The sequence below is a fragment of the Ambystoma mexicanum genome, chromosome 6p (assembly GCF_040938575.1).
Source record: "Ambystoma mexicanum isolate Mex_15411 chromosome 6p, UKY_AmexF1_1, whole genome shotgun sequence".
In the NCBI taxonomy this organism is placed as follows: Eukaryota; Metazoa; Chordata; class Amphibia; order Caudata; family Ambystomatidae; genus Ambystoma; species Ambystoma mexicanum.
This window is the reverse complement of record NC_090935.1, coordinates 872,262,740-872,275,714: the sequence shown is the minus strand read 5'-3', so window position 1 is coordinate 872,275,714 and position 12,975 is coordinate 872,262,740. Positions and strand designations below refer to the sequence as shown.

The following is a 12,975-nucleotide window of genomic DNA, read 5'->3' as shown; positions in this document are numbered from 1 at the left end:
CCAGTATCACCCAACTTGTGTTGGTACTCATTTATCGACCTCAGAAGGATGAAAGGCTGAGCTGAGGCATTTAAGAACAGACTAAATCAGTGACTCATCCCCTGAAGTGTGCCTGAAATAAACCTTTAATGAGTCTAGGGTCAGTGCTGAAAGTGTTAGACTTGTGGCACTCCTGTTCTTATTTTTCTTCTTTTTTTAAAGGGCCTGAACAAGAAAACCAGCCACTCCAGAAGTAAAGAGCCACATGGTGCTGGCCATAGCCCAGGAGCTTACATTACAAAAAAAATCCCCAAAAAACGTTTTTTTTTTAAATGTTTTTTTTATTAGAGGTCGCAAGGGAGACCACAGAGGTCGCAGTTGTGATCTCTGGTGACCCCTAAATGACATCCCTCGATAGGGTTCACAATTTTCCATCTGATCATTTTAATCGCTGGGTTTCAGATTATCACTTCATAAGCAGAAGCTCTCTGGGATGTCAATGTACCTTTGGGTTTCTCTAATACAAACAATATATGTTCCACAAAAAGCTTCATAGAGTAGCCAATTATGATGCTTGTAGATTTCTCAATTGCTGCCAATGACTATTCACAAGGAAAGTGCCCCTTCATAACTGGGTCTTAAATCCCACTATAATACGCTAGAGGCGTATACCCGAATGTGGTCCTCTGTGTAAGCACTGCAGTCATGCGAAAATAAGAAAAACTCCTCAGCATTATTGGGAATTCCTAAAACAGGAGCTGTACAAATTGCTTTCTTAAACTCTTCAAAACCTCCCTCCATTTCTTCAGTCCATTCTATTTTCTCCTTTTTTGCCTGTGCTTTCTTTAAATCCTGCAAAAGGGGTGTTGTGTATGAACTATGTTTAAACACCCAGGCTCTTACATAATTACATAGCACCAAAAACTGCTGAATATGCTTCACCGTGTGTGATTTTGTAGTCTTCATGATCACCTCAGCTCTTTCAGGTGTCACTCTCTTTCCCTCATGTGAAAATAACTGGCCTATATATAACACCTCTTCTTGACAATACTGTAGCTTCTCTTTGTCAACTTTGTATCCCTTGTCTGCTAGGATAGTCATCATTTCAATCGAGTCCTGTCTACACTCATCTTCTGTGGTGCTACAAATTAAAATGTCATCTACGTTCTGTATCACAGCACTCTTCAAATCAATATTGCCTAGGTCCATCTGAAGGTCTCTGTTAAAAATGGATGGAGACTCACTGTACCCTTGGGACAGGCTAGTGTGTTTCAGACGAGTCTGGGGGAATGTAAAGGAAGTCAAGTCTTGTAATTCTTTGTGCAACAGGATTGAGAAAACGCATTTTTCAAATCGATCACTGTAAAATATCGAGCTTCTACTGGGATACTGCATAGTATCGCTGCCGGGATAGGAACTAAATGAAACTCTGCATCTGAAATCTGGTTAATCAGTATCATGTCCTGTATGAATCTCCACAACCCTCCCTCAGATTTTTTCACAGGGTACACCACAGTGTTGCATGAGGATTCTGACAGCAGCAAGATACCAGTGTTTCATCAGTGCTGAGATAGTTTTAAAAATAAATGCCCTCATCTGCCTCTCGAGACATTGGCGACTGTCTTGCTTAAGGTAAAATTGCTCCTGGTTTCAGCTTTATTTTAACCTCCCCTATCCTCTTCCGTATGCCTAAGTCATAAGGGCCCATTGTCCATAAGGCGCTTGGCACCTTCAAGTCTTCGTCAAAAAATGATGTCTGTTATGTTTGGGAATGTCAGGCCACCGCTCATGGATACGTTATTAAATGTGTTGGGGTTAATATGTATTTCGAGTTTACTGTTTATTGTATTCTTTGATTCAGGTTTATGTTATGACCTGGATGATAGCCTGCTGACCTAGTAGCATTTGCTTTGTACTTGATATGTTTCTTTCTTGTTGAAAATACGAAATAAAGTTAAAAAATAAAATAATGGGCGCTGCTGCATTATCGCCATACGCTGCGGGATCTCCCTTTTCTTTATTCTAATCCAATATTTGATGCTCATAAAGAACACTACTTCATCATCTTCTGGGTCATCTCTAAACATGTAATTGTCAGTGACGTCAGTCAACCTACACCATTCTTCAATAGCTATCACTGTTCTGCATGGTCTACCCTCATCATCCATTCCTTCGAGCATTGCCATTTTCCCTCGTACTACGTTTGCATCTAATTCTATTGGGTCTTCTCCCATCTTCATCCATAGGTATCTATGGTCTGAACAAGAATGTGTCAGGTATTCTCACAGTATTCCCCACTAAGCCAGGTAGCCATGTTAACAGAATGCTCACCCCATAAAGAAAAACCTCTGGCTCTATTGGAACGCCTCACAGAGCCATTTGCCCTGTAAATGGCAGTATACATTTGCCCACATTCATGTACTGTATTCCAGGAGTGGAACACACTATGCCTTTGTCAGTAAAAGAAATCGTCATGTTGAGTTTTGTCATCAAATCTCTTCCCAAAATGTTAACTGGTGTCTGTCGTGAATACAATCATGGAACATACATGTCATATTCTCCTGTTGAAGCTGGTAATTCATTAGTAAAAGGAACGCGACTTGTAGCTCCAGAGAAACCTTGAGCATTCATGGCACTTCCCGACATTGCATATTTTCCCTCTCACTTCCATGAACGAGTAGCCCCAGTGTCTACTAAAAATGAAAAAGATTTGCCTACTATAGTTACATCAACCATTGGTTCATCTTGGGGGTCTGGTTTCACTGATAGAACTGATAGAACTGAATACATCAAGTCTCCCTGTGAGCTGTCCTATTGTGGATACCTGCATACACCTGCAACCGTGAAAGGACTTCCTCCTACCACAGTGACACCCCCTATTCTAGGTGTCAATGTTGTCCCAAGTTTGCATTCTGTTGTATCTGCATAGGGGCGTGTTGCAACTGCCCTTACGGTGGATTCATTTGTGCTTGCTGTTTTTGCTGTGGTTAATGTGCCTGTTGCATTTGCGGCATCTGTGCTTGATGCATCGTCTGATCTTGGGCAAAAACGCACCAAACCCTTCCCTAGCTTGTGAGCTACAGGCTGGAGGATAAGCTGTACCCCTTCTTGACAATTGACCAGTCTGTACACACCCTTGGCTCCCGCACCTGCGCACAATGTGCCCTGTCATCCCAAAAGTCCAACATACAGGAGAAACCCTTCTAATTAGTCCTCCGTGGTTGAACCCTCCTTGCACATTCTGATTCTCCTTCTGTGCATTCTGAAACCCACCTTAATTGTTTTGGAATCCACCCCTTCTTCTATATCCCATGCTTCTACCTTGTGGTTCAAACCCATTTCCTTCTTGGTCCATTGGACACTGATTATTTGCCTGTGCTGTACCCGCTGCTTGCTGTACTCCCAGTCCTTCTCTGCTTTTAATACCGCCCCTTCTATGGCATATTTTGACAATTTCTTCTGAACTAGTCTAGCTTCCTCAAGTTTCCTAGCCTGTTCTCTCTTCTTGTTTTTCTCCTGCAACAGCCGACAGTGATGCACTATCGTCAACTGTATTTCTGGCCATGGTTTTGCTTCCATTCCCACTTGTTTTTTCAGTTGCCTCTGTACTTGGTCGGGCAACCCTTGACATAAAATGTGGTAAAATAATGCCACAGTTTCTTCCCACAGCTCTCTCATTTCAAGAGCCCAGAGCTCTTGAATGTCCTGAATGTAATCAAGAGGATCTTCATCTTCTTTCATCTTATGTGCAATGATTGCACCCAGGTCTGATATGCCAGGATACTGTACCCTGAGTGCCCTCTAGACATCTGCTCTACAATTATTAAATGGGGATCCATTGTGCGCTGTGTTCTGTGCTGTCACACTCGAATCGCCTGCTCTCTTCCATATGTCACCAGCTCTTTCCTCAAGAATGGCTGCTAAGAGACCCATAATGTCCCCTATGGCCAGCGTGTTCCCTTCTGTCATTTTTTCCAATTCATAAATCCATTTTCTCGTACCCGATGTCAAAGTTTGCATCTTAAATTGTCGTTATCCATCTGTGGCAATGGAATATACTGTGGTCTTGCTCCCCCTTTTTCCAATAAGGGAAACTGAGTAAACCCTAACCTGCAATCGGCTCCCATCGTCTGTCTATCCATAGTAGGGACAATGGTTCCTGACTGCCTCCTCCCTGACAACAAACTTAACCTGCTCAAATATTTCGGTGATTCTGCCTTCTCACTATACGATCATCCTTTGGGACACTCTGGATATGCTATGGTATCTGGCATTCTATCCTTTGGTTGCTCTAGATCAGACCATCTTACTTCCTTGTCCACTTGCAGGATTCCCTCGGGGGCACATGCACCTCCTACCTCCTCCCCATGGAAGGATTCCCTTCCTTTGCCTGACATATCTAGTCCCCAACTAGTGTGACTCTCATTCCCTTCACCTTCATCTAGGTCAGTCTGCTTAGGGATAAGGCTCTATGCTCAAGAGTGAATGGATTTTCTTCTTTGCTTCGTGATTGGAAGACAAACGTGTGATCTCCCTTCCCTCGGCTTCCTAATTTACTACCTTCTTAATTCTTGATAGGCTTTATCGAGCCTGTCTCCGATATTTCATATATCAAATTTCTCTTCTAAGGCTACTCTAGATGGCCCTGACATTGCTCCCTTTAATGGGAGCAACTCCTCTATACTGCCCCATTGTATTGCTGGACTGGGTTCCATCAGCTCCTTTTGAATGAGGTTAATATTGCGCTCCCACTGTCTTCTCTTTTGTCATAATTCTTCATCTGATTCTCTTCGCTTCCTCGTTTCCATCTAACATTCACCTCTTCCTGTCTTATCTCCTCTCTCCTTGCCCCTGCTCTCCTTTCTTCCTCTTCTCTTCTTCTTTGTATTCTTCTATCCTTTAAATTCTGCAATTCCTCCTCTTCTCCTTTTCTTTCTTGTCGATCCTGTTCTTCTATTGCTCTCTGCCTGTTGTCATGCTTCCTTTGCTACTCTGCCTTTTCTTGTTTCTTTTGTTGCTCCTCCTGATACATCTATTCTCACCCCTGTCTGCTCTTTCTTTTATGCTCACTTCCCTTTAATCTCCTTTTTCATTCCCTATCTTTTCTATCCTGTTCAAACAAATCTTCTCTTGGCCTTACTTCCTCAATGCTCTTTTCCCATCTAGCTTGAGCAATAGCTGTCCTCCAATCCACTCATTCTCTACGAGCATTACCTCGCCAGCTTTACCCTTCTCTCCTTTCCATCTCTTAATCTCTTGTGCTATTTCTGTCGATACATTTGATTGCTCGCTTTTCCCCTCTTTGTCCTGTAAGATCTTAACAATCTCATCTTTTCTCTTACTGTCCTTTGGACTGTCGTCACTGCTATGAGCAGGTGGTTCGTATATCGGATTACTATACCCAGTCACCGCATTCAGTTCCTTTAAAGAATACAATCCTACGTCTTCCGTACTATCGCTGTTTACTTCCGGTGAGTTGAGGGGAGCTGAGGGCTCAACACTTTCCTCCTTACATTAATTAAGCATCCACTTTTCAGGTGGTGGATCCTCCCTCTCTTCTTGGTACATCTTCCAAAGCTCTAAAATAGCTCATCTTTTTGCTAACTTCTTTCCCATGTACGCAGCGTGCAGGTATGTGGTCATGTGTTGCAATACTGCTTTTGACAGTGATCACCCTTGTGGCCATGGCATGAACGTCTTATCTGCAGTGCCTTAAACCCATTCCACACTATACTGTTTGAGCTTGGGCATGTGCTTTGGCTATGTCTTACATAAATGCATCAGAGGAGTAATGTCTCCCATTGTAACAAATCTCAATTGACTATCAATACTTTCCAGTGTTTACAAAATACCTTTATAAAAACAACAAATATGAGCGCTCTCCAACAATCACTGCTCAAAATCTTTAATTCTCCAATTATTCATGTCTATCTCTGGATCGCCACCAAACGCTTTCTTAGATAGATAGTTTACATTTTTAACATCATCTCAGTTGTCATACAACAATGCGTGTCGGTCCTCGACACCTTAATTTCAACTCAAATACATAAACAGACAGACAAGTCGACTCTTTCCATAAAGACCTTAGTGATCACTCTTACTCTCTGCTGCTAATAATACCCTGATTTACAAAGTTTACATTGTCACCCTATGCTGACCTGTCCTGCACGTAGCTCAGATTACTCTGATTAGAGTGTGAGACAACCTCTTCTAAATCCCCTTGGGTTAGCACTCTCAGGCTTTCTTTATCTCCTTATCTCTCTTTTTTCACACAAAAATCTCCTGTTAGTTCCCGTTACTTTTCGTACCTTTTTAGTTACTTTGCCGCCCCCCTGAGTCTACTCACCATTCGCTCGTTCAGCTCAAAGCCTTCGGTATCATATTCTCCTCCAATAGACCACTTTTGCCTTCTGTCCTCAAAGCGCCTGTGGAAACCAGGTAGTTAGTTTGTCAAAGAGGGACTTTGCCCAGCATCTCGATTCTACTTGCAAGTGTTCTACTCGCCCGCTCTCCACAGGAAACCTTGTGATCTTCCGGCTAGATGGCGGAGGATGTCCAGTCATCTGAAGCTCTGGAGTCAACAGGTCAACGGGTCTGAACAATCCGACGATGCTACCACGTGAGCCTACGTTGGCCCTTTTAAATCAGTAACACGTCATACAAGGATGGAATGCAGAATAACTCTTACACCAAATAATAAGACCGACTCAGGAACTTGACAAAAAGTCTCCTTTTATATTCAATTGTCTAAAATAGGGAGTTACAACGGACATCAATGTGTCATAGATGATGTCATCCTACGTGGCAAACTAGGAAAAACCTACGGGGAGTTGTGATAGGACTAAGGGGAATATTAAAGTATACTTTCTTTAAGGTATCAATTTGTGATTGGGTCTCTAAAGTCAGGTGGACAACTTATGCCCACCCCTAGTGCAAGTCATCCTCATCAGTTACTAGATACACGGTACACCATTGGCTATCAAACTATAAGGCCCTTTGTTATATGGCCTTCTACAATTAGTTGGCATGCTTGTACCCTTCTGCAACATTCGGCTCACTAGCAGCATGTAAGCTGGCACCCCAGGTGCCAGCGGGTGGACTTGACCGTGTCTCCCACCCAATTAGCCCAACATCTCTCATCGCTCATGCCTTCTACCATTCAGATTGTCTTTGAACTTGTCCTTGCAAAGTATCACTGCTCCAGAGAATAAAAGAGAGTATAGTCACACTCTTATCGCTGTTCAGGTTTGTACAGCCAACTCCTATTTCCATCCTTGACTTACGTGACAGGAGACTATATTTCGGCATGTTTTGCAGCATTTAATTGTCTTGAATTAATAAACTTGTCACTGATGGTGTTCTTTCATGCACCTTAGAAATGGCTGATTCTGCTTCTCACATTCACTGTTCAAGTATAGATAACCAATTCTTGGCCGCTCCATCCTTTGACACCAGGCAAGACAAGTATTTCAGGCCTTTCCTCGATCTTCAACTATTTCCTTGCTGTGACACAGCTTTTCGATCCTTCTTTCCTCATAGGTCTGAGCTTACTAATTGTGTGACACCGATGTCCAGATTCTATATAATGGCAACACCGCCTGCAGTCTATTCATTATGTATAGCCAGCCTTTATAATCACTTAGTCTACTTGCGTTGCTGCATCTGTACAGTTATAAAAATGGCTTGCATTCTCTGCAGTGCTCTTCCCACCTGCAATCTTCATTCTGCATGTGAAAAGTTTACTCGATTCTTTACTTCATCATCAGATTCTATAAGGTCTTATGCATCTTCTTCTTTGACCATTCTTTTCATGCTCATTTCTTGTGACGTCACCAGCTTCTTTTTCTCTCATCTTCATATTCCTTCGGGAATCTCCTCCAAGAGATTGTCATCTCTGCAGGGGTACATCATATAGGGTCTTATTAATGGATACCTTTTTTCGAAGGCTCTCCGTGGAATAGGTACAATCACTACTGTTGTGCATGTCGCGATTTCCAGTTTCCAGCATATAGGCAAGATGAGGGCGGGACCTCATGCAGAGGCATTCAGCTGCTCCTCTACAGTCCCCTACAGATAAGGGGCAGCCAATGATGTACTAACCCATTTGTATCCCAGAGTGTTAGGGAGAATGTTAATTTCTGTGCTAATTCCCTTCAACCTTAGAGACTAGGATTTTATGTTTTCACTGTTTTTGGAGTCTAATAAACTCCATAGGAATCTGCTTTTTGTATAGTGACACACAGTGTCACTGAGAAGTCCTTTGGATTTCTCTTAAGGTTTCTTCAGTGAACTACTGTTCCCAAGAATAGTAAGGTGAAATTGATCTTACTTACCTTTTTACTTTTTAGGTCCAGCACAAACCATCTTATGTGGAGTGATGCAGGGTTACCTAGTAGTTCCTGATCCTATTTCCTCATGTAACAGTTTTATTTTTACCCTCATCACTTTAAATGGCTGATGGCAGTGGTTTACTTTTTACTACCAGTGTGCTATCCCACCGCAGTCTTCTTTTCTTGCCATTTTCTGTTTGTGAGGTCTTTCTTGGGTTTTACTCTGTGCATTGAGACAGGTTTGAGCCCTTTGTGTGTGTTTGCCTTTGTTGGGCTTCAGCCCTGAAGCCCGCCCCTGCTCCAGTGTGTCTGGAAGTACAGGAAGTTATGGAGGGTACTGTCTCTTGGTGTGCCTGAATGAAACCAGTCCTGATTGTCCTGCTGGGTGATTGACAGCCTAGGGCTGTGAATGAATGAGAACAACCTTAAAAGCAGGGTTCTTGGGATTACAGGCAGAGTTGACCACTGGAAGAAACATCTGATGAAGAAATCATGAAGTGAAGCCCGCTGCAACCTCCTGGACCTCAAAGTGCCCGGTGAAGCCCTGCTGCTGTGCTGGACTCCTTTTTCGCATCAACAGAGACGCTCCGGGTGGAACAACCTTTCCCCTTGGGCTTGTGGGACCAACTAGCCCTGAGACAAACTCCATTTTGGCACAATCCCCGATTTGCTGTGCCTCTCCAGTGCTGCAGAAGCCCAATGCCAGGGGTCGAGTGTCCATAACCGAGTGCAACATCTTCTGTGGATTAAATCCGGCCAAAAGCTCCTAAGGACACTCCAGAAACAAGAAATCCAGATCAAAAGTCCCCTCACCAGAGTCCAGAATGAGGGAGCAAGGAATGTCTAACCAGAGATATTCTTTCTCCATCAGTGCTGTTTGCGAGGCGCTGAAACACTGAATCAAAGAAAACCCATAGCTGACAAAGTCCTTTCTCAAGTACTGGCACAGGGGCCCGCCAGACGTCCTCCCTCTTGTCCCTGTGAATGAGGCTCAGGAACAAGGATCTGCTTGACTGTAGCAAGACGGAATCCAGCCGGACCACTTTCTTCAAACCAGAGGTACTTTGGGAGCTTGGGGTACTTACCTTATTGCCATAAGGTGTGCTTTCTCATTTGAGAAGTGCACTGGCTTAACTTTTTGAGTTGATTTAAACTCCCCTTGCACAGGCTTAACAGCTTGTGTTCCTTCAGTGATTTTCTTGAACTGACTTTGTGTAATACTTTATCCAAGAAGTGCATCAGAACTATAGACTTTGTCCAATTGACTTTGGCTGTCCTGGCTCCCTAAAGGCACCCTTCTGAATCCATTGATTTTGGCATTGCTTGTCCTCTCAAAGGTTGTACATTGTTGAACACTTTTACTGCTGGGAAATGCCTAGATTTCATTGGAGAATTCAAACTGTCTTCACATTATAAGAAAGTATGTCCTAACCTTTCTATGTTTTCTTAACCCTTCCTTCCTGAAAACCATACCCTGCATTCGGGACAAGCTATTGGCTGCTCTGGTGTGCTATGCCTGATTGCTGTTTACCCTGTGCCTCTGACCTCATAATGAAAAAAAAAATATGTGCACTTACCTTCCACCTCTTTCGTCGTCAGCCCCATACCTGCCTCTGCCCTCTCTTCCTCAAGCTTCATTTGCTATTTCCACGGTGGCCATCTTGTTTGTAATTGTTTTCCGTGAAAAAAGCTTTGCACTTCCTGTGATAACTGTTTTTTTTTTTTTTTTAAATAGAAACCTTTAGCACAACAGAGATTTCTCCAGTGAGCTAATGGGACTAATGCCTGCCATAGCGAACAGTTGGTAATGAACTGACGGCTGATTTACCAGGTACAAGGACACTACACCCCCTGCAGCTAAAGGAAACCCCACAGAATTTACAACCTATACGTGAAACAAGATACTTCGACTTGATTATGAAAACTTTCTGGAGAAAAAAGAAATTCAAAATCAATTCTATATCAACCAATGTTTCAGCATTCAGAAATGGGACAGTGCAATTGAGAGCATATTGACAAAACCCTCTAGTTATTCCAATGTAATGCTCGATTTTCTCAATGGTTAATGATGTATGTTTTAAATTCACGTTTTAATGATCCGTAAGGGTACATTGTAATGACTGGAGCTAAAATTAACAGTGCAGTGTATGCTGATTGGGTTGTTAAATGATGTGCTTATCTCAGAACTGCTGCTGCGTTCTAAAACTGGCATCAAGGATATTAAGTTAATTCGTACAGATTTTATCCCACTGTAATCAAATGTATCGGAAATTAAAAGAGTTGGATTCCGTCTGCTGTGAGTACTGCTGATGTTTCCTTAAAACGTAGAAAACAATTAGTTAAGGAATAGTGCCATTCTCTTCAATCTTATACGTTTGTTTCATCCAGAGTACACATTGGCAAGTTCAAAACAATTTTGCTGAAAGGTACAACGTTTAGTACGTTGGTGCCTGAAAATAATATATACAAATAAATAAAATTACTGATCTTGCCAGCTGTCATTCCCATTAAGTTCTAGGATAGGAAAGCCAACATGCATTTTTTGAGAGAGCAGAGGTGAGTGTTGAGATAAAGAAGACTAACGCAGAAGGCGCACCAGAATGGTGTGGCTCATCCTCCTCCTCTTAATTTTTTGTTCCGGATGTTCCAGTTACAGCACAGTGCAGAGCAGCGTGTTATAGAGGAAAGGTACGACCACATACCACACACCCCACCACCACTGGTCCTGCCATGCATGCACTGCACCTGGAAATGAGGAGTCAAATGGGGGCTAGACCCAGAAACAACATGTTCTGGTGCTCCTGCTGTTGGCACCACCTTTCATCCTAAGTCAGTTTTCTGCTGTGGCATTCTGCAAGGCATGGTGGGGTAGGAGGCATGCTGTGGAGGGCTCCCCATTGGCTAGCTGTTGACAGCCAAAGCTACCATGGCTTACTGGTAGCCAGGTGGCTTCATCCTAAACCGTGATCGTCTAACCAATGTTAGCCGCCCGACTTGAACTGGGCATCCAGTAGCCAGTGTCTTCGCCATTGAACCGACCCTGGTGGCCCTCACTATCTGCGCTCCATTGAGCGTCTCATCGAACCGACCATCTACCAGTCACAAGCATCTCTGCCTTTGAACTGACTGTTGAACCTACCCTCGTGGCCCTCACAATCCACCCTTCCTCAAGCATTACTTCATACTGCAGAAAACTTTAGGTTGACCCAGGCTTGACACCACTCTCTGCCTGGGACAATGGGACTGCTGCATCTAAGTCAGATTTGAACCTCACGAACAGTACATAATGTCAGGAGAGGCCAGCGACAGGTCTCACAGACTCCCTTTATTTTCGTTCTTTTGGGAGGGTGGTGAATGAGAAATGATGCGATGTGTGTTTTTGAATGTTCTGGGTGGGTGGATGGATGTGTGCCTGTGTAGAGAATGCATTGTGTGGATGTTGTACAAGATTTGAGTGACTGGCAGGTGAATGAGAAGTGATGCGATGTGTGTTTTTGAATGTTCCGGGTGGATGGATGTGTGCCTGTTTAGAGTATGCAATGAGTGGATGTAAGAGAAGGTGTGAGTGACTGGTCGGTGAATGAGAAGTGATGTGATGAGTGTTTCTGAATGTTGTGGGTGTATGTGTACCTGTGTAGAGAATGCAATGTGTGGATGTTATAGAAGGTGTGAGTGACTGGTGGGTGAATGAGAAGTGATTTGGTGTGATGTGATGTGTTTTTTTGAATGTTCTGGGTGGGTGTGTGGCTGTGTAGAGAATGCAATGAGTGGATGTAAGAGAAGGTGTGAGTGACTGACTGGTGGGTGAATGAGTATGAATGTGGTTGTGTGTGTTTGAATGTTCTGTCTGGAATTTGGTGTGTGGTGAATCCAGTGTGAGTGAATGTGAGAGTGAATGTATGAGCGGCCAGTGTGCGAAAGGGGATGCATGTCTGTGTAAGGGCCTGGGAGAATGGAGAATTTGGGCCATGGTTGCCGCCGGTACCATACCGGTACCACCATGGGGAAAAGGGGAATGACCACCCCATTCCAAGGTTGGCGGGGCGGTAATTCCCCCTTTCTCCATGGCCCTTCCCCATTCCCATTTTTGCGGTACCGTAATTAGCACCAAGGTCCCTTTGTGGGTCCCAACTTTAACGGCTGGTCTACACCAGCCGTTAAGGTCGGGTCCCACAAAGGGACCTCGTAGTAAGGCGGTAAGGGTTAACGGTCACTGGTACCCTTACCGGTGAATGTTAACCCTTACCGCCTTCCGTGTAATGAGGCCCTTTGTATGTTTTACCAGTATTTTCGGGCACAGCCAAGCTCATGTGTGTCATTACCTGGCTAGACTGGCATTTTGCTGCTGTCACTATAGTTATTGCTTACTGTGGCATAACATTTATTATTCAGCATCTTTAAAAAAGCAAGCATGATAAGCAGTGTTACCTTGCTATCATGATAAGTAGTGTTACCTCGATTTGGTGTAGTGGCCTGTATATCTTCTTACTGTAGCATGATATTTTATGAACTTAGCATCTATGATGAACCAAGCATGATAAGTGTTCTTATGGGTCTAGACTGGCTTACATTGGAACCAATTTGGACAGGTTTTCATATTGTGACATGCCACTTTAAATGGCCAAACCAATGGGAGTATGTTCCTACACAGGAGTACTGACATATA

General features: G+C 43.5%; 1 long non-coding RNA gene across 1 annotated transcript in view; it reads left to right on the top strand.

Annotated features, from left to right (window-relative positions):
* The window catches only part of LOC138510060 (uncharacterized), a 306,573-nt gene extending 295,972 nt beyond the window's left edge, over positions 1 to 10,601 (top strand). The window contains exon 2 of the long non-coding RNA XR_011280307.1: positions 10,045 to 10,601. This is a non-coding gene — a long non-coding RNA (uncharacterized lncRNA). The remainder of the gene's footprint in view (positions 1 to 10,044) is intronic.
* The last annotated feature ends 2,374 nt before the right edge of the window (positions 10,602 to 12,975 follow it).